General features: G+C 39.5%; 1 protein-coding gene across 14 annotated transcripts in view; it reads left to right on the top strand.

Moving 5' to 3' along the window:
* LRRTM4 (leucine rich repeat transmembrane neuronal 4) overlaps positions 1 to 27,207 on the top strand; it is a 504,688-nt gene that overhangs the window by 190,250 nt on the left and 287,231 nt on the right. For 12 of the 14 annotated variants that reach the window (XM_021374975.1, XM_021374968.1, XM_021374971.1 and 9 more), the window contains one exon: positions 24,640 to 24,714. The exons of 1 other annotated variant lie outside the window; for it this stretch is intronic. The gene's annotated coding sequence lies outside the window, so the exon portion shown is untranslated. Of the gene's footprint in view, positions 1 to 20,027; positions 20,061 to 24,639; positions 24,715 to 27,207 lie in introns of those variants that run through there. One more of the 14 variants, XM_021374974.1, reaches the window with a different exon arrangement.

The following is a 27,207-nucleotide window of genomic DNA, read 5'->3' as shown; positions in this document are numbered from 1 at the left end:
CAGACCTGTCCCCTAATCCATCCTTTTCAGTTGGAAGACTGAGTCACAGAGATACAGAGTTTCTCAGAGGAGAGTATCTGTGATAAAAGGGACACTTGAACTCCCATCTCCTGTTACTCAGTCTGTTGAATTTAACCAAGGCTGCTGCTTTCAGCCAAGCCCTCTCTGACCTTTTCAAGAGATCTCGAAAGTTTACTTACCCCTAGGGGTGTTGTGAAGCTTAATTAATGTTTGTAAAGTGCCTCAAGTTCTTTGGTCGAAAGTGCTTTGGACTATTAATATTAATAATAACAGATGAGCCCCTGAAACATTCTAGTACAGTAGAATGAATTAACATGAAGCAAGCAATCAACAACAACAAATCAAACCAGTAATGCCGTCACAGCCTCGGGCCATGCATACAGCTGGTGGTCTGATAGATGTGACAGATGAATCCGTTGATATTCTCTTCAGTCATTTCCACTGTAAATTAAACTGTCTCCCGTGTCCTCCTAACAGCAGCATTTTAGCCAAAAGACACCTACAGCATTAACTTGATTTTTTCCGTTGAGACTTTTTTTTGTGTCATCATCTACAGGCCATGTGCAGACAGGATCTAAGCTGATGCATGACTTTTTGGGTACTTTTCAGGGACATACATAGGCTGTGGCCAATCAGGCTCCATTCCTGTAGTCACATTAGCTCACATACCCCAAGAAAAACTTTCTCCTCCTTTCACCACTGTTACCTGGTGCATCTATTCATGAGGGGAATTTGTTTCTTCTCCAGAAATCTCAACAAGGGAAATGGACAAGAGCAATAACAAACGAAATGAAGGCACAGACATTGGATAACTCAGCCAATGCCTTTCAGTATATTGGAAGCATAGGGGAATTGAGAGGCTGTGATCCGTGTCCTAGGATACTAAATGATGGCATTTCAGCAGTTGTGACCTTCTTTCATTGCACAGGAGTGTAAAGGAGCCCAAACATAACTGAGAGTGAAATCCACACTGCCCTTTTCACGTGAGTGGCTCTCATGTTGGTAGGAAACAGCTAATTCATACTTTCACCATGGTATTTTTCTTTGCCCTCCACTTACCATTGAAATGCAATGACACAAGATACATTCTAGTATATAAATTACAAGCTGAAATGCTGCCATTACCTCTGTAGATCATAACAAAAATCTATTATATAGAAAAAGAAATGAGGAATCCTTATAGAATCTGTATTTTTTTTTAGAAGAACTATGGTAAGGAATATTTGGTATCTTGGAACACAGAGTTGGACTTGTAAGAGAAGAGTGTTAATGCTTTGTGCAAGGCTTTTGGAGCAGAGTCCACTGCTAGAATGGATATGTCCTGGTTCCTGTATCAAAGAGCATTAGTACTATTGTAACGGGTATTTGTCATAGTGGAGAATTTCATTCCATGGAAAATGCTGAAAAATCAGGAGAAAACTTCGTTTCTTGCTGGAACAAGATAAAATTTCTAACTATATGTGAACATCAAAATGTTCTGACATTGGATTTGTATGGGTGAGAAGGAAAAAGGGAGAAGGAAAGAGGGGAATGCATTCAGCTTTTCTAAGTGAATACCAGTGTTCTCCCCAAATTTCTTACTGACTGTTTACTGAGGTTTTACATACAATTAGGAACCCAGAACCTGCATTCAGGAACTATTTTATTCTTTCATCCTGGCAACTTTTGCTTCCTTACATGCAGATCATTTTTGGTTTAGCATGCCTGGCATTTTGCAAGGGCTGACCCTGAATTGTGCTGCTTAATTAAAATAACATGCATACATCTGAAGTGATAAAGTGAAGATCTAACAATGGATGAAAAGTTATTTTTAACGTTCATGCCTCATCCCCAGCATCATGTATAATGATTCTGAATGTGAACACTGCTTGTTTTCTTTTAAAGAGATGATTATCCCACTGGCACATTTTTAATGGAGGTTTTCCAGTGTGATCATGCAATATCAAAAACTGAGTACATTCACCTGTCCATATATTATTAAACTCTGTGTGTGTGTGTGTGTGTGTGTGTGTGTGTGTGTGTGTGTGTCCTGGCCATAATTCTGTGCTGAATATGCTTAATGAACTGATTAACTGCTTAATAACCTCAGAGGGCAAGACCAGGACATGCCTCAATGGAAACAGGCTGGAAAGGGTGGCACTTTCTCCTTTGGTTGAAATATCACTAATTCTAGTGAATGAGGGGTGTCATAAACAACTGAAGAAGCATTGGGTTGTACATGTGAGAAGATTTTTTTTTTTAGTTCTTATTTTTAGGTGGACATGTTTACTCATCTGCTATCCATATTCCTCAAGGATAAGGACTTTACACCACAAAGGGTAAATCCTTCCTCGCAGTGTTTTCCATTGTGAAATAATTTGCTTGTTGACCCATTGTCTCATTTATTTAATAAGACAGGGCAAGTCCTCTGCGGATGTCTTCTACCACAAGCTGATGTCTTTCAGCACTATCTCTTGGAAATAGTCACTGAAGTCCCTGGAGGTGCTCAAGAAATGTTTTGATGTTGTACTGAGAAACACGGTTTAGTGGAAGATATTGGTGATGGGTGGACGGCTGGACTGGATGATCTTAGAGGTCTTTCCCAACCTTGGTGATTCTATGATTCTATAAAGTGGCATGTTGAGATATTAAACCTGGAATTACGTTAGTGGCCAGATATCCACAGAAGTCACTGCTGACAAGCTTGAGAATTTCTTCATTCAATGAGGTTTCCGATTCTTTTCTCAAACCCAGCTTCGCTATAATGAATTATTTTGTGTTATCTATTTCCACAGCCTGATTTGATCTCATCTTTATGTACACAGCATGTATGATTTTTGTTTTCACATTATTTATTCCCTCTTTTGCTTAATTAAGGTTTGGCAGCAAGCAGTCTAGTTTCTTGGTTGGGTTCTTGTTTTTGTCAGTCCTGATTCCCACTGATAACATTAAGTCTTACGATATCGGATATTTCCTTATTTTTGCAAGTAAAAATGACTCCGGCTAGAGAGTTTTTCTTTTCCCTCAGCTGTTCTGTCACAAACTAGTGCTATTCTTTCTGCCTTTTAGTACCTAAAAGTAATTAGCCTAATAAGGAAATTAAAAATCAATGCTGATTAATTTGGATTATTGTAGCTCATACTACAGACTCCTTTGCTACTTAGTTGATTTTGGCACGCGTGAACTGTAATTTAGTCAAACATATGCCTGTCCATTACACTGCAGATGTGTAGCTCTTCTTATTTGAAGATAGCTGTGTTACTTTTTGCTTGGTTCTGCAACATCCTTTTATGTCTGTGTTGTTTAAAATGTAAAGAGTGCAGCATGGAAGAGACCAGCTGGAAGGCCCTAAGCCAAGTAAGTTGTCTACAGAGGAAAAGGATGGACTGTGATTGAAGGAACACTTTTCCAAAGGTATCTTACTTTGCATGTATCAGTGGTTAACTTTTATCTCGTCTGCTGCTGCTGCAAGAGTTGCTAGATTAAAGTGACTGAGATTCCCTATATTTTTATTTTATTCTGCCACATTATGCAAATTGGTTCTTTTTCCTTTGAGATCATGACAATCTGTCCTTTCTGGATCTTTTTTTTTTTTTTTTTAATATAAAGCAGTAAACAAATTGAACACATGCTAGCACAAATGTTGGAAACCACTTCAGTTACTAGCAATCTTATAAACAAACTATAGCAACTGTTCTACTGAAAGATGCTTAATACACAGGTTTATTTTCTTCTGATTTGTGACATGTATTTCATATGTTTTCAATAAGTTTCCAGCTGGGGAGTTAAAAAGAAAAGCTGCTTCTTGAAGCACGAGTTCAGCATTCTCTAAAGATCAAGTCCAGCCATTTTCTGGTAGTGGAAATGGTTCCTTCTGCCCCTTAAAATGAGACATCTTTTAAATCACCTTCTGGCAGCAGTCCTAACTTCAGGTACTCAAATGATTACTAATGTAAAAAAGATATTTGTGCTTTTGAAAGACATTATTTTAAATGATTCTGGACAGAACAGATTAGCTTTTAGTAGTGTCATATTCACAATAATCAGGTTGATTACATGAATATCCAGTGTTTTCTACTTGAATACAAATAGCCTCAAACTCAGCAAAGGATCTTTCCCCACATTATTGGTTTTATTTATTTCCTGCTATTTGAAGTGCAGTAGAAAAAAACAAAGCGGGCTAGGAAGTGTCTAAAGCCAGAAATGCATCCCAGCCCTTCAATTTTGTGGCAAATAATTGGGCCCTGAAGGAATTTGCTGTTTGGTTGTTCTCCCAGCTGTAATGTGTGTGTGTGTTGGCTCTGTCTCTCATAGATGCCTCTCAGCAATACGTTTTGGCAGGAGCCCTAAGGACTTACACCTCAAAGGAGGGGAAGAAGAATGCCCTACGTTGAGGGCTTTAGCTAGTACAATCCAGAGCCCCATTCGATGAAGATATTCCAAGGGGAAAAGCTCCAAACACTTTAGTGAATTCCATTTTCCTCTTAGGAAGGTAAATTCACTGGCAAATTTTTATCGTTTACCCTATCCAGCGTTGGCAACATCTCACTCTTATTAGCCTTTAAGCCTTTCAGACAAACTGCTCTTTCACCTTACTTGTTCTAATGTGGGTATAATCACCTATCCATGCAAGCAGTACATATATATATATATATATATTTTTTTTTTTAGAATTGTTTGTTTCCATTGGTGTGTTTATACTTTGATTCCAGTATCTCAGCTTTAAAAGACGTGACAGAGAATTTTGTCTAAAACTCTGTCATGCAGCACAAGTGGAAATGTAGGCATTGCTGATTAAAATTTAGCTGGAGTACAGGGAAATCCTTCACTTGTACTTTACTAATTTAAGAGCATACGTCTCATTTATAAAAGTGACATTGATGCTCGGGAAGCTGGAGGGATCAGATAGTCCATATGATAGACCAAGTGATAGTGAGCAGCTGAAGAGACAACTCATTGCTTTCAGGGGCAGTGTACAATACTTGAGTACTTTGAGCTAATTGATTTAGGCATGTTTGTATTCTTTTCCTTGAGCTTAACCTCTGCTAACTCTGGGGCTCAGTTGCCCCCATATGGGAGATGGCCAGAATCGTTTTTCTCCCTGGCATAGTAGGTTTTGATCCTAATGGGGGGACATGTAGATACTTACACAAATGGGCTGTAGCTTCTTGGACCCTCGAGAGATTACAGTTTTCATACTGCTGAAATTGTGTCGGAAAATGCAAAAGTCACTCGAGGTAAACATCCTTATGTCGTCAAAAGCAGAAGTATCCTTTCTCCTGTCTTGTCATCCGTTTTCTTCAATCTTTGCTCAGCATAGGATCCTCTAGATAAACTCAAAATGTCGGCCTGTTTTAATGCAGATCATTATAATATGTGGTGAATGCTGTTATGTGTTCAGGTACTTTTACAAAGCCCTTTTCATGCAATCCTTCCATATTTTCAAATAACACCCAATTAAGCACTTGAATCAGTGCTGCCCTCAGCAGAGATGTAATTAAGCAAGTGTTTAAATCCCTTGTTAAATTAGTCTCTTCTTTCCTAATCTACCATTACTATTCCTGTCCAGAAAAATAATGGAAAAACAAATGAATCCTGAAGCCTTAGCTTTAGGCTTGTAAGGGTCAAATTATATGAGCCATGCAAAACAGATCTATGGAACCCAACCGAGTCAATGTGAAACAAACAGAATTATATAGAGGCAAAACACCACCTCTCCAGGAAGGGAAAAAAAAGTTGAATGGAATAAAGATCCACTTCCAAAAGCGCTTTATGTGGCACTTTTCCCCACTAATGACTTGAGCGCTGTAATTCAGAATATGCACAAAATGCATACATGGCCCGGTCATAAAAAGAATAGGGAAACAAAGAGGTTGCTAATTCAATTACAAATGTTATAGATCAAGCTCTTTACCATTCGTCCAAATGGAAATTTACACTAAATAACATTATCATGAACTGGCTCAGAAACTTAATGGACTGAGGCTCTCACATCTAACTGACTGCCGGCTCTCTGCTAGGTCTTGAAAATTGTCTCTCTTGTGGATGCCTTGAACCGAGCCTCAATAGACTCTTGTTACAGAATCAACAAAATAAAGTCACATCATCATTTTCATTATGCTCACTTTGCTAAAAGATGCATTGAGCATTGTGTTGTGTCCTGTCACGCTTATGGCCAGGGGAACAGATTGAGGGTCTTTCAGAGGTCTGTCATTTCATACAGCTTTCCAGAGATGCTTGGTAAGCCATGCATACAGACTGAAACCCAATTATCTATCTCTTCTGTTTATTTATTTATTTATTTAGGATACAAAACGTTTTATCTAGGATCCTTAAAATCTTCCGGAGCATTCTGGTCTTACAAGCTGGTTCTTGCAGATTTTGGTACCGTATGTACAAAAGAAATGCAGTGCTTCCATTTTCATGTTCCTTGCTCCCAGGGCTGCCAGATATTTTGGACCGTTGCATTAATATTGGTTTACAAGGGTGGAGAGGTTGCCTGTTCTGCTAACCAGTTATCAGAATTTGCTAATACTTCTTTCCAGAGACTGGTATTGAACGCACAGCAAGACTGACCTTAAGACTACCCGTGTCTCTAAGGAAGAAAGCGCTTACAGTCTTAAAGCATCATATATTGTGTAGACTGTTTTAAAAGTAAAAAGCAATGGCTATGTGTGTGTATGCACCCAAGAAAACACCTCTGCTAGTTTCCCCAGCATGCATGATGCAGGGGCACGCAGGACAGAGATTCCTGAGCTCTTGCTAACCCATGGTGGAAATCTTCGAGGGGTGATATCAACTCAGGCCTACAGACAGAGGAACGCTGTTCATGTGATGTTGTGCCCACCTTAATAAGTGATATGGTGCATCTCCACTGAATTTGACAGCTTCACAGTGTTACTAGGATAATTTGGACGGAACCAGTTGCTCTGTGGGTTTTTCTGTTCCCCAAGTGACAGCCATTGTCAAGTAAAGTTCTTTTAAGAAGCAGTTTTTGGACTTTGGTGTCTTCTGCTTTGGGAAGTGACCAGCACTAGCTCTCTGATAGCAGCTGGGACTCTATAATCTCAAGAAGGGAAAGCGTGGGGGGGTGTTATCTGCATGGTTCCTGATGGGAGGGAGTAAAAATGATGGAGCCAGATTCTTCTGAGTGGTATCCCCTTATAGGATGAAAGTCACTGGACAAACGTTGAAATACTGGGAATTCTGTTTAAAGATAAGAAAAAGCTTTTTGTTGTGAGAGATTTCCCAGAGAAGCTGTGGAGTCTTCATTGCTGGAGATATTTAAAACCTGGATGTAGCCATGGGCAGCCTGCTCTAACTCATCCTACTTTGAGTAGGACTTTGGACTGGATGACTTCCAGAGGTCACTACCAAACCACAGCTATTCTGTGGTTCTGTGATTTAAGAATCTAATCCATATTGAAAGGCAATGAAGATAACTGTCCTAGACTTTGAAATGGCTTTTGAAAGTGAGACTCGGGCTCCTCCATCACTTACAGTGCTGAGTGGAGGAGTAATGTAATACCTTGAAAAAATTGTCCAAGTTGTGAGCACTTTCTCAAGCTTGCACATAAATGCTTAGTTCTAGTGCTTGATATGAAGCACTTCAGAACTTTTTAGCATGCTTTTAAATCCCCAAAATGCTTCTACCTATACAACTAATTATGTAACACTTAAAAATAGCCTTAATTTGTTTTAAACTTTTGAATTTTTGCAATAGCAAAGATGAAGTCACAAAATAACAGAGTTCCTTTTACTTCCATGGTCGTTAAATACGGAGCTGATGAAGAGTTCATTGCTTAAAAGGTTAGTTTCCTAAAAACGAAAAGGAGCCAAGTAATGTTTGCCATGCCAAGGCTCATTTCTTCTGCCTACAAGGGACAATAAGCATGCTATTTGAAAGGTCATTGGTTCTTTTGTATGCTAATAAACAATTAGTGTGGCTGGGGGGGGAGGGGGGAAGGGAACAGGGACGTGTGGCATCAACTTCTTTAAAATGTATTTCTGAGCAAATTAACAGTTCATGACAAGTTAAGAATACTGAAGCTAATATCTCCTGGATGATTTCTCAGCCATCATTTCGTTCTGTGTGAAAATAGTGCTATTTAATCAGCTCCGGCTAACAATTATTTTTCTCCTCGACGAGCACCTTCTGCAACTTCAGTTCACCCCTGAGATTATTATTTTTTTTATTGTAACATTTTATGGGCGATAAGGAGAAAGAAGATTTAGAAAAAGAAAATAACTGACTTTTCCTCCCAGGCAGTTATGATGGTGTTTGCATATGAGATACATGTGCATAGAATCTAAATTTGATGCGATTCCAGTCATTTCATTGCAGTGGTAGCAGTGAAATTTCACGCATTCTGATGATTACCAATCCCCCCAAGCCCCTCTTTTCTTGCCCCTCTACTCCCTACGCTCTGGTCAACTGTCAGCAAAGGGTAATAACTGTGATCGTGGATGGAAGTACCTAACTTGCTGAATGCCAAATACTGCAGATTAAATAGTACGCACAAAAGACTTGCTCTTCGTCTTTCTGAATTGCTCGGGAACATCTGCAGGCTAGTAATCAATTTTTTAGTTTATTTATTTATTTTTACTAATCATTGGAAAATGGAATTTAGACTTGGTGGAATGACTTTCACCTGTCCTCTTTCTTGACTTTGCTTTCATATTAGCTTTCCTTGCCGTCTGTTTGGATGCTAAGGGCTGTTCTCTTGCAAAGTTTCCAGAATGCAGTAACACTGAGGCAGGATTTTTTTCATACAGCATAAAAGCTGCTGCTGCGTGAATGCGTGCAGTGAAGCTGGGTGGTTGGGAACGTGGAGGGGTAAAAGCAGCTAGGCTCCAAGCATGCTTTCTGCCTGCAATCCTGTTTCTTTTTAGGCGTATATTGATGTTGGGGGGAGGTTGGAAACTCATGTTAATCTGCAGTAGTTGACATTGTCCTTGCTGTGTCCCCATGCTGTCTCCAGCGTGCTGCAGAGCCCATTCTTCTCAGTTTGGAAGTCTCAAGAGCATTATCCAGCACAGTCTTTCTCTCAGCCTTAAGAAACATGCAGCTCTGAACATGGGGGGAAATGGTATGTATGCCGTGCATACTGGATGTGGAGTCAGCTTTGTATATTCTAATGCCAAATGGAAAAGCAAGCTGTGCATGTAACAGAGCTGGACAGAGCGGAATGATTTTTGCTGTAATTGAGAAATTTCAGACAAATGACGAAACGTTAGCGAACTCACCTGGTGAAATGGTAGAGCAGAAAACTTGTAAATATTCAGATGAACTTGTTCAGGATGTGTGTTATATCGTAGCAGAAATAGAAAGTCAAGACCAGGTGCTCAGCAGTAGCTTTGTTGGGAGTGCAGTGGCTGACTGAGGTCAAGGAGATGACTATTGCCAGTCAAGTGTGTTATCTCCTACAATTACTTCCACTACAGATAATGCTTGAGATGAACATTGGCAATAATGGTGATTATCTTTTGAATCGTCTCATATCTCCTTCCTTGTGGGGCTCCTTTAGTTTACAGAAATCATTAGGTACATGAGTTATTAAGTAACCGGCATCTTTTTTGGGGGGGAGGGTGGGGGAAGTCTTTTCATAGCGCCAAAACAGCAGCTAAAATGTCTTCAGCTGCTTCTGTTACACTGAAGCCTTCAGTTTACAATTTTATGTCAGTGGTGTCGGGTATAACTTCTCTTGCTTTTCTTTGTTTATTTTTAATTACCTTTTTTATAGTTTTTGGCACACAAAGCAGTCAGGCTGTATGAAAGCACATCAGTGAGCAGAGATACACTCCTCCATAAACAGTAAACAGTGGCACATTTCTTAGGCAAAGTTTGCAACACTCGCACTTCCATACTGCGTGAAAGCGTTACATGGTGCTTTGAACATGATTGGTGGCTTATGAACCACCTAGAGAGAATTGACTGGGAGAAGAGGGGAAGTGTCTCTTCTTAAATAGCGTTGTGTAGATTAATTAAGTTGGTAGATACGATAGGCAAGAAGTACAAGGACATTATTTCGAGTACTGCAACAACTTTCCTAAACCCTCGTGATAAAATCTGAATTTACGTTTCATTCATAAATAGAATGCGAAGGATTAATATTAGGTTGGACTTGATGATCTTGAAGGTCTTTTCCAACCTGAGCAATTCTACCAATACAAAAGTGAACAGGCCATTGATTTTCCTTTCTATGAACTGCCTGGAAGACAGAGCATTTTCAAACTTGTAAAGCTGGAGGGCATGGGAGGGCTGAGGCAAACATACAGGTGACCACTTTCCATCCCCTGAACAGCGTGTTGATTCAGGGGCTGAACTGCAAATCTTTGTTCAACTTGACTCAGACGTCTTGGCTTCTATGCTCAATCTAGCTAATACATGCTTATTAGCTATCTTAATACATTTTTATTTATAGGTTTGAAGACTAGAAGAGACCGTTCAATCATTTTGTCTGACCTCTTCACAAAAGTAGGTCATAGAATTGCTGTATTAATGTCAATTGATTGCTGTAACTAAGGGATCGAATCAGTGAAGACATTGCTTAGAGCAGTGGGTTATGCTCACATCTAATAACTTTTCTAGATGGACTGCTACTGATGCTGCCACTATGCTAACATAATCTGTTTATCATTGATAAGCTCGTTCTAAAGCCTCTTTCTCATGAATAATCATTCTTAAAGTGAATGTAGACATGGTCAAAGGTGGCTTTTAATTTTGAATGCTGTATATGCATCCTAGATAGTCTAGGCTTTATGTCTTTCATTATCCCCAAATCCAGCTGAAATCAGCAAATCCATTACCTTCATAGTCTCCAAAGACTGGCACGAGATACTTAGTGCTGTGAAACCACTGCAAAGTGAACTGAAAATCTAGAAATAGAGCTTGAAAATCGAGGGAATTTTCATCCTGAGTCCGTGAATTTTAATTTCTCCCTCAAACAAAGATGGCCAAGGAATATTTTTGAATTTTTTATGACAAAAGCAGTTTGCTGTATGTTGATTGGTCCTTTACTGTATTTTAGATCTTGAAACATTGGTTGGATGCAACTTTTGAATTAACTGGAAACAAATTGATTCATTCTTTCTAGGTAGGTTAAAAACTTCTCCTTTTGCTTTGGCTAGAGGCAGTACATGAAAGTGTATCTACGCTGCTCTCATATGTTTTCCTAGCATTTCTAATGTCAGTAAAGTCAAGAGAGCATGTGAATGTACTGGACGGCGTGTCTCAGCCTGACATCCAGGAGAACAGTTTCAGTATTGAGAAGTCAGTTCCAACTCAGTGCTTGCTTTAATTCTGCATTTCTTTGCCGAGAAGGACAAGAGTTGCCTAAATTGGTGAGATATTTTGACAGTTTCCTATATATATATCAGTATGTCAACTGGGAAATTGCCCAGGACTGTGGCATCTGATATAGGATATCCAAGAGCTCTTCCTGACATTCTGCCTGACCCACATTTGAACTGATCAGCTAGTCTGTAAAGTGGTCTGTAGTAATGACCAATATCCACATTATCCAGAAATTAAAACTGAAAGACAACTACTTTGGGTGCTTACTCACAAGTCTTTTTTAATGGGGTTTTGCCTTCTAATCATGTGTCTGTACAATGTAGTTGGAAACCAAATGCTGTGGAAAATTTACAGTACCCCCCCGAGCTCCACTGAGCAGAGAGCACTTCTCAATTCCAGACTGAGCTGCAAAGCTGAAACCGGGCAAAGAATTCATTATTTTAATGATAATAATTTACACTTGCACGGGAGCTTTCATCCAACTAAATATCATGTTAGAATTTTCCCTTCATGGTCTCTTGAAGACAGGGTAATTTCACCTCGATAAGTATTGATATTGTATTTACCGTTGCTGTTTTGAAAGGAAAGAATGAGGATGATTGTAGTTCGTGCAGCTCAGTGTTTATTTTAACAATATTTTGCATTTATATCATATTTTTCATCTTAAAATCTGAATGTGGTTTTGAAACACTAGTTTGAATACCTGTTAATACCCCTATTAAGTAAAATTAGTCCACTGCTACATACATGGCGAAACTGAGGTAGTAATCTCCTGGGTGCATCGTTTCTTCCCTTGAACTAAATGGAAGCAATAAAGTGGTTTGCATCTCTGGAAACTGGGTCCCATTGCCAAGATCAAAGCCACTTGTCCAACTCATCCTCAATGGGGCATCCTCAAATACCCTTCTTTGCTTAACTGGTTCGCTGAAGGCAGGTGGTACACTTGAATGTTTTGTTGAACGGGGGGCGAGTAGCAAAACTGACATGCAGCTCTTAGGGTCAGATCCAGCACACCTGAAAATTAGCAGACATTTTTTCCCCCACAGTTTCAGTCAAATTCTTCATATCTTCTGCAGTATGCAATGCACAGTATCTTGCTTTTCTTCCCATACGTGGTAAATAGAGCTGATTTTGCTTTGTTTGATGTGTAATATATTCCAGATACAAAAGCTCTGTTTTCTTTCAGCGATTGTCTTTTTTGGAGACTCTGCATAAACACACAGAAGCCTATTTCTAATTTTATCCTTTTTTTTCCCCTTCAATTCTCTATGGACTATTTACTTGTTTAAGGAATGAAATTGCATTTTTTTTTCCTCCAGAAGCTGTAGGGAACCTTTCATATAAGCATGTGCAAGCAGCGTAAGGCAGACCAATAACGCAAAGTCAAAGCCATTTCGTAGAAAGTGTTTCATAAATGCTAATTGAGTTAAATGAGCTTAGAAAGCATTTTACAGAGAAAATATCCAAAATACAGGATGGATTGCAAGATACATTCCTTATATAATATATTACTGCAGTGTTATGCTGCTGGATTTATATATCAATTTTAACTACTAGTCTTGATTATGTCATAAAGATTTCATAGATTATTCTTGTTTTTTTTCCCTCTCTGCCAGTAATCCACTTTATTAATATTAACTGGTGGTGGAGAGTGACAAATTTTGATCAAACTTAAACTTCTAATGAATTCCAGTTAATGGATGGAGACATTATTATGTCTCAGTCATTCTCACAAGTATTTCGCTGCTTTAAAAAGACACTTTGGCTCTGCAAAAATTAGAAAACACACCAAAGTCATCACTAAAGATAAAACTGTGAGAATGATCATTTCAGTCACAGACCAGTTGGCAAAGGAAGAAATAATATGTTTTTGTTATTTGTTTGACATCTGTATTGTATAAATACATTTAAAACTCCAGAATGTTAATTTGGGACTACCCGTAGGAATTCATGCAGCACAGTAACATTTAATGGTTTGGGTTAATGAATTTATTATTGCTGCATCCATCAAAACAGGGAGCAGTTTTTGTTTGTATTTTCACATGTGTAACAGAGGTCATAGAACTTCAAGAGAATATTTCTTTATTAAAGAACGTGGCTAGTTGTCAGTGGTTTACGGGTGTTCGGCCTGGTTCCATGACGAATGGGGCGGGGGACCCACGGAACCACGCCCTGGGAAAGGGAAAAAGGGTAGGGAGGTGGGCCTGAGAACAAAACAGCGGCAACGATCTGAGGAGAAACAAACTAATTTACTAAATAAGATATTGGAATGCAAAATAATACAATATAATACAATATAATTACAATTTAAGCTAATAAATCCAATAAAAATGAGAAAGAGTGTCCAAAATTAAAGTAGGCCTTACTCTAATACCGATGGTGAGGTGGCTGGGGAGTGAGATGCTGCCGGGACGAGAGATGGGACGAGAAGAGAGGGGCAGGTCTCGTGATGTGCAAGTTTTTATCTTTCCCTCTGATTGGAAAATGGTAACAGGGCAGCAAAGTCCCCTGAGGAATGCAGTAGTCCTTCTCTTCTGAGAACCAGGTACCTACTCTACATGATGTTATGATGTGGAATACCGATAACCAAACATCATAAAACCATGACACTAGTGTTCAGCAGTGCATAGCCACCTATTCAGAGAACCAGCATCCAGTAGGCAACTGTGGATTGTCCCTCATAAAATGTGATTCCCTGCCATGACCAGAACTACAAATAGGTTTTCCATATATTCCATTTCCAGTAGGAAAACTACAGGTTTTTTAAAGGTATTCCAAAGCGTGTATCACTCAGGAAATCCCCCTTTTTCTACCTTTGGTCAGTTTTTTGGAACAGTGTTTGGCCTTCCTTTGGAGAGCCATTTTTCCATCTATCAACCACTGTTGCAGGAAGATGGCTGATTGCCACCTCCGAATTTTTCTGCCAACTGAATTGGGAGGAGAGCCTTAACAGTTCAAGGATTGTGTTGTATATCTTTGTCAGCAAGCAGCATCTGTTAGGGAAGGCAGTCTGTTGAATTCCAGCAAGTATCCCCAGTAATCTTAATCCAGAGACCGAGGTTCAAGAGGGACTTAAAATAAATATGTGGACATAATATTAATGAAAGCTCTTCGTTACTTGTAAGATAAGTTTATTTCCCCCTGTCCCCACTTCTTTCCTTGCTTTCTTTCCACGAATGCCCTTATTAATGGACTGTGAAAGCTGACATTTCCAATAAGGAACAATTAAATCTGAAACTAAATTAAATGAAGTCATTCATTTACAAAATAATAGCTAACTAGCATGAGGATGGTGAAAAATGATTGCAAGTCATGGGGAAGAAAAAAGGAGTAAATTAAGTCTGACTACATTAATGTTCTTTAAATACTTCTGCTGCTAAGAAAATTAAATGGAAAACATCTTATTAGCTATCTTACATGTAAGATAATAATGTGTGTATTCAGCATGACAAGTGCTGCAGGATAGAAGTTCTTCACAGAAGTCACTGTAAGTAAGGTACTTGAATTCTTAACTTTTGGCACTCTTTATTTATTGCAAAGGTGGTACAGCAGGTCTGGAGCAAGGAGCTTGCTTTGTACCTGCTCTTGAATTGAGCTTTATCACACTAGTGAAAAGCAGCATTGATGGCCAGTATATTTCAGAAAGGCCCACTGACTTTTCAGTTTGGGTAACGGAGTAATAGGCATAGTCTTTGGAAGTTTGAATTGAAAGTAGTTAACCACATGGCTGCATTTCTCGGCCCCTGTGTAAAGAATTTGCTGGATCCTCCTCCATCTCCATAGTGTGGAAAATGCTTGCAGAATATGGACAGTGTCAAGAACTCATCCTAAGAGAGCTGATTCAAGAAATACGTCAGCAGTACTCCAATCAGTCTGCATTTTCAGGTTCTGTTATATTGCATAGGGATGGGATTCGCTTGGAACATCAGTAGTTCAAGTCTTTAGTGCATCTGCATCATTTTCAGAGTTCTGATGGCTTTACATGGGTGTAGAATTTTGTTCCTATATGAGACACCTCAGGTAAGGAGCTAAATTCTTGGGAGCTGGTATTACAAAGCTGACACCATGTTATTCCATATAAAGTCCATCCAGTCCCTCCTGTTGCTCTTCCAGGTGGATATTTCAGGCTGTCTATCCAACATATACCTAACGTGCAGATCCCTTTCAAACCAAACCCAACGCAGGTATGCAGATGTTTGTAGGAATGTAATGGGAAGGAACAAACAGAGCTTGATTGTAAGGGAATGCTGATTTACTGTGACCAGTTCTAGCTTCAGGTTTCCGGTGCTACTTCATGCATTTTTATGTAGAAATACTTTCTAAATTAATCTGTGAATCTCTGACAGCCCAAGTTAATTTTGCAATCAGTTATTCTTCTGGGGATTTGTAGAACTCACGGCTCTGCCATAAGAATTGGAATTTTATTTGAATTAATGTAAAAAAAAACCCTAACCTTCTTGCATACATTCTCCAAAACTCATGTGAATGGTTGTGGTTGATTTTGGTTGGCCAAGTCTGAGGAATATTTAAACAGGAGATTTGGACCCAGATCTAAAAAAATACTGATTTACTCATTTATACTCGAGGCCCTTTCCTTTTGTAAAACAAACAACCTGAATAAACATGTCAGAGAAGATTAAAACCTCATTAAAAAGTGTAAACACAGTGCAAAGGAAAAAAAAAAAGAAAAAGAAAAAAGCTTGGCTGAATTGAATAACGGTAATAATAAAATCATGAAACAATATTGCTAGTTAAAAGTCCTGTTAAAGCGAATGTACCGTTGAGATGGGAAGCAGAGCTGCTGTTATCTAACACTCAGGCTGGAGATTTCTTTTCAATAATTTGATAACATTTTAATGAATAAATTAATAACATTATCCAGGAAATGGAGTCCATAGATAAAGTCAATTCCTCGCCAGTTCCCAAATCTAATCAGAGAAGTTCTGTTCGGGGATGGTCAGCAATGATGCATGTGTTCAGCAATATTTTTCCCTTCCCACCTAGAAGGAGACACAACTGCTGAGGCTACCACTATGGCACTGCATGCATAAGAGGTTTACTCCACAATATTAATGCAAATTACAGCTTTAAGGCTGGCAATTACGTATTTTTATTTTACTGAGGTGAGCAGGATTGTTGCATATTTACCTTAAAAATGCTAAAGAAAACATTCCGTCTTCTTTTAAGACAGACATGCTTCTAAAGACAAATTCACAGAGAATGAGAAATATTACTTGTAGTAGAAGAGGCACGTAGATTTTGAGAAAGTAGGTGAAGTTGTGTTAATGTATTGCAAATGCATAGGATCTATTTTCAAAATTTTTAAGATTTAAATGGGTAAGAGGGGAAAAGGAGTAGAGGAAAGAATTCCATGAAGGACAGGGAAAAAGAAGTGCAGAGAAGTGGCATCTCCATAGCAAATGTCATCAGGATCAGGAGAAATATATTTTTGAATTTAAGGTAAAATTTAATACTGAAGGAGCACTGGAATCTGACTTAGAGCGAGTAGCTTGTGATGACTGCCTTGGTTTCACTTCAGCAGAAGGCTGCAACAGTAAATACTGTAATTGTCTGCCTGGCCTTTCTGTTGAGATCAAGCCTAGGAATTTTAATAATAAGACATTTATTCAAGACTCTGGAGATACCTGAGTTAGTGATGGATGAACTTGTATGTCTTCACAGCAAAGTTTTGTGTAAGCAAGGCTACAAGCTTGAGTGCCAGAAAAAGTATAGCTGTTAATAGTTCCCTTGAGCTAGTTAGCCCTGGTTCTTACTTGTAGCTTATGGAGCATTGTGCGACGTAGACAATCTCTTGGTGCCACACCATAATTTACAACAGTGCCCCTAGCAGCACTCATCATTTCAACAGCCCACCTGACATCTGGGGAAAAATCCACTGTATCTCTTCATAACAACAGGATGTAATCGTCATCCTCTCCAAAATATTTGTCAGATAGTCACTCTTTGTTCAGTATTGCCCGTGTGCTGTCAGATTGCTTCCTGTTTTTCCCCTTCACCAGGTCTCCCTAATAAGACTTTACAAAGCAAGCCTAGGTAGTCTACCAGCAGTGTTATTGATGCAGTGGTACAGAACAGCTGTAGAAAAGCCACCTGGGGTGGCTGCAGCAAGGAACCTACATGGGTGCAGGAACATCCCATCATTGCGGATGAAGTCCCAGTGACTACAGTCCCTGAGCTGACAGATTTTATGTGGTTTACCCTTCATTGGTGTTTTTCCTTGAGCAATTATCTTAAGCCCTTTTTTGGAACTCTCTTTCTTAAGATGAAGTGCTAGATACAGAACATTGCTTCAGCCAATGCTGAAATTTATTTAAAATATCTGCTCATTTCAGGAAGTTACTAGAGTCTGCATTTCACTGCATGAGAAAGACACGCAGAACCTGTTTAAAACCAAAACACCTCACAAAGGTGTGGGTACCAGTTATTTACAATTCATTCAAAGCCCAGGGAGGTTTTCTGCAGAATTTGCCCAGGATTATGATGACAAATGGAACTATGCTTAGGTGTTCCTCTTCCCAAACTGCATCTACTTGATCATGCTTCCCAAACATCTTACAAACATAGCCCACCTTAAAAAGCAGTCAGATAACACCTTGTATCTCTCTTCATTAGAAATACGTTATTCCAAAGCATATAGAGTCATGGAATGTCATGAGTTTGGACCTCAAAGCTCATCCAGTTCAAATCCCCCTGCCTTGGTCTGGTTACCCCCACCAGCTCAGGCTTCCCAGGGCCCCATCCATGGCCCTGGGCACGTCCAAGGATGGGACACCCACAGCTCTGGGCAACGGTGCCACCACCTCACCGCCCTCTGAGTAAAGATTTTCTTCCTGATGCCTAACCTAATTTCCCCATTTTTGTTAAAAGCCATCCCCTCTTGACATCACTATCAGACCATGTAAAAAGTTGGCCCCCTTCCTGCACATAAGCTCAGTTAGCTTTTTGCTTCTTCTGTTATGTTCAGTGTGAAAGGATGCCCAAAGTCTCTCTTGAAGCCAGAACTATACTTTCCTGGTCATATATATATTGAGTATGGACAAGTTCTCTGCCTCAGGCTGATACATGTGTTTATAAATGTACAATATTTTCCAGTTCTTGTTAAGTTCGTTAAGGTAAATGCTGCTGTTACACTTGAGCTCTGTAGACACCAGAAGTACTCTAGGGAGAGCGAGAGAGAAAGGTGCATAATTTGTTCTTCATTCCTTTTTTGTGTGTGTGTGTGTGTGTGCCATTGTCACTAATGACAGCAATAGATTCACCTTGATCTGCTTAACAGTGTTCTTTTCCTGTTCATAAGTCAGCATATTTAAGTTTGTTTCAGGAGATACAGAACGCAAGCTGCTCAGATTGGATTAGCAAGATGTCTCACATACGATCCTGCCAATGGATCAGTATTTGAATGATTTTCAGTCTCTTGTAGCTCACATTTGATTAAAACAATGACCCTGTGCTTAATGCATTTAAGCAGAAGCCCAGAGTCCTGCCTGCACTAGGAAAGGCATTGCAGAAGGGAAAATTCACGTTTTTCCCTCTGGGGATGACTGGGGAAGGATGTGCAGTGCAACTGTTCGTGATTGGGGTGTGCTCATTTTTACACAGCCCCTTTGCAGCAAAACAACAGCAGCTCTCCTCAGTCCTACTGCAGTTTGTGCCGACCTTGGACTTTTGTTGTCCTTCTGTTAAATGTTTGTGTAACTGAAAACCCTGATTGGTGTTAACAGCTTCTTATGATTCTTACCAAGTGCTTCTTTATGTTAAAGACTATAGTTGTGTGGTTGTGAGAAAGTTTATTTTAATTTTACAGTATGTCTTTAGTCCTGGTGGCTCCAGGGTAGGCTCAAACTCTTAGTCAAGGTTGCTTCCTGGGACAGAAGGCAAAGCAATAACATCAGTAATGGCGTAGGAACTAGCATGAAGATCATAGTAAAGTTGAGGATGTAATGTTGATGGGTAAATGAGTGGCATAGGAGGTACTGTAGCACAAACTGGTTTGGAAGATATCATTTCTTGTCTTGCAATCACTATATACGAAGTAGAAGCATAACACTGAATGGGAAGAATCATCCCCTGTATTGAAAACACGATAGTGTAAAATAGGCAAAAAAAATGAGGCAAAAAGCTTTCTGGGCTTTTCTAAAGAAACACCAGAACTGTTAAGGAAAGGAAGGATTGGACCAGTTAGACTTCATAGAATCCTAGAGTCATTAGGATTGGAAGAGATGCCTAGGAGTCCAACCTCAACCCATTCCCGCCATGCCCACTAAATCATATCCCTCAATGCCACATGTGCCCTTTTCTTGAAAATGTCCCGGGATGGTGTCCCATCTTCCTGGGCAGCCTGTGCCAATACCTCAGATGTTGCACAAGTGGGAGTTCAGGTTACTTAAGTTGTGTAATGTGACAGTTTACAGTGGACATATATGATGATGGTAACAAAAACCCTAGTAATAATTCATCACTGATATAATAATTTTTTCAGCTCATGTTTGCAATCTGGAGAGGAAAGATGGTTTTAAGCAAGAAAGAAGGTGCAGCAGGAATGCTAAGTCATGGCTTGAACCAGTGATGGAGCACCTGGTAGGAAGGCAGGGCCAACCCATGGGAGCTCAGGTGTATGCAGTGCACCTGAGTTACTGGAAGGGGTGGAGCCAGGATCCACCCCATCCCATACCTCATTTAAGGGTTGGCAGTGGAAGCAAGGGTATTTTGCTGGAGATCCCTGCCTACTTGAGGTTTTCTGAAGGTAAGCAGCTTCTTTATATTTCTTTTCATTGGTGTTGGCCAAATTGTCTTTCAGACTTCCTAGTCTGGGTTGATAGGAACACCAAGTCATCGAAGCTAAGTTTTACTTACTGTTTCAACAAAGCAAAGCTGTGTTTTATCATTGTGAGGCTGGAAATCATGGTTGGAATTGAGATTGTGCTGAGTGGACTGTGTAATGACTGCAAATGATTCTGCTTGAGTTTTTTCTTAGGAGTAAAAGAAATACAAAATACAGAATGATGCATTTACTTATTTTACGAACTTGTGTTATGCATGAAACAAGAAGTCTTCCCACAAGATTTTATTTGTTATTGGTCTTTATAATATTCCTTTTCACTTTCCTTTGTTCATCAAATTCTGAAGATTTGTGCTAGGAAGAACAGTTCTGCAGTAATCTGTATGAATCTTGAACAGCATTACTTATTGTTGAAGCTACGTTCTCTCTAGTAGTCTTAATAGAGAATCCTTATGGGCTGAAAATTGAATCTGTTGATTTGTATGTTGAAATTACAACAACAACAAATTGTATGTTGAAAATAGTTTTTTGGGAGTTTACATCTAGTCTAGTTTGTACAAGTTAGATACGGTTAGTGAAAGCCTAATTGCTGGCTTAGAAAAGATGTTGATAGTAATGCAGCATCTGAATGAAAATAATTAGCATGTTTGTCTTGCTACTTAAGTCATTTATTCCCTAATCAGGTGCCCTGGTACCTTCTTTTCCCACAGATGCATGCATTTACCTGTGGTTTTCAGATATTAGTATTAGCAGCATTGATATTGTTGTTAATTAAGCTTGACAGGGCTCATGAACTGGATTCTGGAAGTATGGAATGGAGAGATGAAAAATAGAGCAAAAATGAATACAAGTGAATATTGTTGGCTACTTGAGTCTGTTTGTGAACTTGTATTCATGTCAACTTCTCATTTGTTTTGCATTGTCTTAGGCAGTGGAAATGCAGTCACACAATCCATATTTAAGTCTGATTGGTTTCTGAAAGAGGGAAGTAATGGAAGGAGTCAGAAATAAGTATGAAATGCCAAAGAACCCATGTTTTGAGATGGACTTTGAGCAGTGTGTGTGATGTTGTTGGAATTATTATGGGTGGGCATGGTGATGTGAAGGTCTAGTTGCATGGGCCTTCATTTTTATTCTGTTAACAGCGGTTTTGAAACATCAGTAGAGGAGGACAAAACTCCTTTGCAGGAGTTTGGAAGCTTAGGTTTGATGCATGTATTTGCTGCTTAATATTAACATTAAGCTCTGTTGCAAGCACACGTATTTCTTGTGTAAGCTATTCTCCATTCTCTATGAAGTGTTTCAGAACAACCATAAACTTTTATCAGTCACTTCAGTTGACAGATTCCTTCAGTTCTTTTTGCTAAGTCTTTCCATCATCATTTTAAAAAACAAAACAAAAAAAACAACAGCCAACATTTGCAACTCTCAAAAGCTGTGAATGTTTTTACTGTGTTCCATCCCTTGGCAATTGCTTCTCCTCAGTGTTTGTCTCAAGACAAAATTCCTCTGACTACTTTCCCTAAGTTTTATGGTCTTGCAAGTATGTTCGCATTCCCTAGTGGTCCTTTTCCTATTGGTCTTTCACACTTAAATCTAGGGAGAGAAGGGTGATCTTCCTTTCCTATTAGGCTTTAGTCTTTGCCTTCTGTTCTGTGAGGAGAATTACTAGATGTTTGAAGTCAGGAGGATCCTGTGTGTTATCCAGGGGGTTGGCAACAGATCAGACCCATCTGTTTGGTGCAGTGATTTGGGTTTTAGAAATTTCAGTCAGTCTCTGGTCTTGCAAGCAGATTTATGGGCGCTGTTCCTTGGGCCTGTGGAGTATCCCTACTAATTTGCACTGAAGAGCCAATATTGACTCAAAAAAACAGTGTCTTGGTGTATGGTTTACTGGCTGAGATGTGTTGTAGTTATAAGGTAACTCCAGCGTTCCTCCTATCAGATTAATTTTCTTCAGTTTTTCTGCTGTATTTTCTGGGACGGCTCTTGGATGATGTAGATCAGTTTCTGGTCCTTCAGTAATACTGAAGACAATGCTGAATTCAGGTTCACAATAGCACTGGCTGTGATCAGAACACTATTTGTGATACACTGCATACAGTTAGCATTGATTTACATATTCTATCTTGTCTAAGCATAAACATTTGTGTTAATTTCCTTTCCTTCATCTACCTAGTGACCTGTTAAGTCTTGTTTTCTCTGAGGATTGTTTTGTTTTGTATTTTAAAGAAGCAACCTGTGGACACTTAATAAAGGTCAAGCGTTTGCAGTGGCTTATTTGATTTGGATTTACCTCAGGCTGATGCATAGTAAGCCTTGGGCTGGCCGAGAAGCGCAGTTCTATGTGATCAGTTGTGTGGATGACAAAGGGATTTTTCTTTTTCTTTCCCAAGAATATCTGAAGTCAGCTCCATGGTTTTAATGCCTATTCTGTAATCCACTCTTCCCTTATATAATGTAGATGGAAGAAAGCTTAGTGACTCAGTTCTCCAGCAAATAAATGTCTGCTCTTAAATGTATGCCTGATAGCTGTGAGAGATTCTGGCTGCAAGAGCATCCACTTGCATCTTACTCTCAACAGGTCATGGCACTAAACCAACCTTTCAAAAGGAATTAGGGATCTCTTCTAATGTGTGTGTGATAACATGGAACTGTTCCACTCCATTTGTCCCTGCCTGCTTATGCTGCAGTGGACTGCTTGAAATTTTGCTGTGGGTTTTGTAAACACAAATTACCTTTGTGTAATATTTAGCTTTTCTTTTTTTTTTTCTGTTGAGTTACACTGAATATTCAGTGGTGGGAACTTTACTTGTTTGGTTGTTGTTTGTTTGGGAAAACAGATTCAGGAAAGGTTTTCACTTAAGCAGTGTTTCTTGAAGACTTGGATTCTCTCTTCCCTCTGTATTCCTTCTGGAGTTCTATATGTTAGCTCAAATCTTGTGTCTAAGTGTCTACAAGCCTGAAGTAGAGTCTTGACCCTGTTCAGGCTGATGAGATTTTTGTCACTGGCCAAATAAAAGCTAGGACATAATGTCTCTTGATTATCAGTGCACCAGACTCAATTCCTGTTGAGAAAAGCATGTATTTATCCCTGCTGGTTCCAGTGTCGGTGACCTTCCTTCCTGCCCTCAAAATCCCATCATCCACCAAAAATAAGTACGTAAATACGTTAGTTGAGGGAAGTTGGGAAATAAGCGCATCCTCTAGCGGATCTCAAAGTGTTTGTCTTTCCTTATCAGCCCTATAATGATAGTGCAGTGATGGCAGCTTAATGATAGCAGCCCCAATGATGCCATTCAATGCCAAAGAGGTGAAGATTGCACATTTTATTTTGGAAAATAATTATGCAGCTAATTACAGCACTTGACTTTCGTCCTTCCCTTCCCTATGTTCTTGGGGAAGCTGGTTTGCTCAGCTTGCAAAAGACTGTGTCAGTTATTCTAAAGGTCAAAAGACTCTTGTATTATGATTTGTAATTGCTGGTAATAGTGAATAAAGTAAATACAGCGTAATTTTGGATCATTTAACAGATTGCTTAACTTCCATGTTACTAGTTCTGTTCCATTGTGTGACTGTGAGTGCATCCTTAACTGAGTGGTTGAATGAGGGAGAATACATTAGAAATTGAGATCTGAGTTCTTGTGAAATTCTTATGAGAAATTTTGAATACAAATTCCAAATGTAGTGATCAGACCTAATAATGCAGAGCAGTCTGTTTTAGGAGGCTTTAAAAAAAAAAGTATTCAACTGTCTACTAAAGACATAAGCGTATTTCACTTGAAAGCAACTGCAGTGCTGTTTCGAAAGTACTGTAGAGAAAAAATCTTGGTAGATTTTGACCCTGTATGGCTTTGAGACCTTAGCTGGCTTGCAGTGAGAGTATGCTTGTATTTACATATGCAGGCTCTAATGCATGTTTTATACAACTTTCTTTTTTTTCTTACTTTCCTACCAAAACCCTGGATGGCAGCTGTAGAGATGGACCTCCCCTCTCCTCTTACACCATTATTCTTGGAGAACTCTGGGTACCGAATACAATTTCCATCCTTTATCCCTTGGTCAGCTGTTCAGCCCCAGGTTGTGTAATTGGTCTGCCTTCAGACTGCAGCGTCTTCCCTCTCAGTTTAGGTTGGCTGCAAGTCTTGATTCAGTCTGATTCATTTCAATTTGCATAATCTCTTCAGCCCTCTGTATTTCATTTAGACACAAAGATTTAGTTTAGTTACAGCCGTGTGTCATTTATCATTTACTTGTCTTCTTTCAGAGTTTGATTTAATCCCCTTGGTTTACTTTAAGAGACAGATTTCTTATCCACACAGTGCTCTATTCCGCTGTGATTTTGAAGCTCTTGTATATTCTATCTGGATCTTCCTTATTGTGGTATTTATTTTATACAAAGAGATAAATCACTCTCATGTATGATTTAAAAAAAAAAAATTGAACAAGTGGCCAAAAACCTACAAGGGGACATTTGTGTACTGCGGATGTTTTTTTTTCCAGTGCTTTTTCTTACAATTGCTAAGCCAGCGTTTCCTTATAGGTAGTCAATATGAAGCTGTTGATTGGACTCCGGGATTACATCGAACCTTGTTACTAGATGACTGTGTGAGTGGAGGTACGTCAGTTTGTCAGTTCCCTCGTGTCTCATATTTATCTCATCTTTTTTGTTGAAGATCTTTGCTTTTTGAATACGGCATGCAGCAATTGTACATTTAATTACAGCATGCAGCGGAGTTGTATCTAGCTATGTGATAATGCCAAAGTCCTTCAACAGGATGTGATTTTTTTAACATTTGCACACAGTATTTTTCTGAGCAAATCCTTCTGATTATTTTTGTTTTCCCTGTTCCTACCTGGCAAATCTTACCTAAAATTCTCTTTGGAATGGATTTGTAGAAGTTTTGTAATGATGCGGTTTTATTTATACTTCTAATTTTGCTGTAAAATACAGAGGAGAGGTGAAGGGCAATATTGGAGTAAAGTTCTTCTGTAATTACTGGACTTCTCTGCACAGTTTCTGACTTAAACTGTTTTCTGTACCTCACCTCCACATCTTAAGACCACAATTGATGAGATGAGGTTGAAATATGAGGTCTCTCTGACAGCACTCTCACTTGTGATGCTGCCTGATATTCACTGTGAAGGAAAAGCAGTGAGGGGGGAAAGCATTTACAGAACAGTGCAAGATCGTCTTCCTACATCTTTTGAAACAGGGGTTCAGAAACTTCAGCAGGCAGAGGTGGCATCTCAACAATTGTGGGTTTTCTTTATCACGCAGTCGATGCTGTGAATGAATCCATCCTTCAGGAATTTCTCTGATCTCTTTTTAAATCCCATACCATCTTCTGTTGAAAAACTGCTGCTTGGCAGTTCCTCTGCATAGCTCAAATATTTGCAAGGTTGCATTAAAAATCATTTGTTTTAAGGTTTCAGAGCATTCTCTGGTCTTTGGAGGTTCATGCTCTTGGAAACACCCAAGGTGAAGCTGGATGGGGCTCTGAGTACCTGATAGAGCTGCAGATACATGTCCCTGTTCACTAGGTGGCCTCTAAGGGTTCCTTCCAACTCAAACAATTCTGATTCTATATTTTAAATTCTTTGCAGTTATGAGGACTGAAATTCTCCTGTTTTTCTATTTCCTGTGCTCTGGAGCTTAGGCAGTGGAGTAACATGGGATTTAGTAACACTAGAGGGGAAAAAAGACAAACCAGACAAACCCTTTTAGCACTCCTGTGTAATTTTGTTGTGAATCACAGCAACAAAAGTATCTACCATATTCTTAAACAGCTACTAGAATGCCTCTTCTACTCGTGGCAGATCAATCTCATGCTTTTGCTCTCATTTATGTATGCATGGTAGAGATTTTTATTGTAAAACAGTCATTTATTGGAGGAAAAGAAGCCTGGCTTGCTTTGCATAGGGATTTGAGGGTAGTGTATTTAAGTCTTCCAAAAAGGAAACTGCTTCTGCAGTATGGGAGTCAGTGTCTGTAAGACATCAGACCAAGAAGTACTGGGTCTAACCTGCTCCAAGGGAGGGTTGGTGCAGAGGCTGGGAGCAGTTCTGCAGCTGTAAGACTGCCTGGAGCATACCATAATTGTATACAGGCGTGATGGACGTAATTATTACTTTTTAAAGGTTTTTAAGTAGAAAATAATCAGTAGCCTATAAAGGGGATCTCTTTAAGATCAGTAGTCAGGGAGACAAGTTTATGACATTTTGTTGCTAATAATTTAGCGTTTCCTACTGTACAACCAGCCTGGATGCTTTCCATTTTGAACTGCCAAAGCAACTTGTTCTTGCAGGATGTCATAGGCTGGCGAGCATTTAGAGGTGTGAACGTCTCAAAAGCAGACTCTTGCTTTGTCACTGTCAGAGTACACATGTCCCCTGTAAGAAGCTGACGGTGTAGTTACAATTTCTTCAGGATAATTGGTACAGCATGCTTAGTCTGCCAGGTACTAGCCTGATTTATCTTTGACAGTGTTTTTTCATTTCTGCTACAAACGGATGAGTTTTGCTCCTTGACATGGGTGGATGGAGCAGTTTTGTAGACAAGAGATTGCTGCTGTCTCTAGTGTCATTTGATAGTGTTTTTTTGAGCTACATGAGATGCCATTGGGTTGGGGTACAGGTGGAAAGCTGCTGGTAACAGTTCACCCATTTCATATTGCCATGATGGCACTTGTGTGGGTGTTACTGTATGTAGCTGAGTGCAAGCGTTCTGTTCAGGCACTGAGGCAATGGTACTGTGTTCCTGACACCTGCAGGTGACCTGTTTCTGTGTGAAGAGTCACAACATGGGCAAGCTGCTACTTGTAGAGCTGAAGTTGGCGATGCATAATACAGCCAAGGCAAAGCTGTGCTGCAGTGGTGGGATGCTGGTGGCATTGCAGTGTTTACTTTGAGTATCTCCCTTAGTTCGTTTTTTGGGTGTGGTTCGCTAAATGCTGGTGAAACTGTGACAAAGCTCAAGTCCTCCCCTTTGCAGAGGAAGAGTATGAAGTCCATTTGTTTCTGAATATTTGCCTTCTCAAAATCTGGTTCTGTTATGACCAGAGTGGCATGTAGCTGTTGTGCTGGTCCTTTGCTGAGGCTGAATTTCAGA

The sequence above is a fragment of the Numida meleagris genome, chromosome 21 (assembly GCF_002078875.1).
Source record: "Numida meleagris isolate 19003 breed g44 Domestic line chromosome 21, NumMel1.0, whole genome shotgun sequence".
In the NCBI taxonomy this organism is placed as follows: Eukaryota; Metazoa; Chordata; class Aves; order Galliformes; family Numididae; genus Numida; species Numida meleagris.
This window is presented reverse-complemented; position numbering and strand designations above follow the sequence as displayed.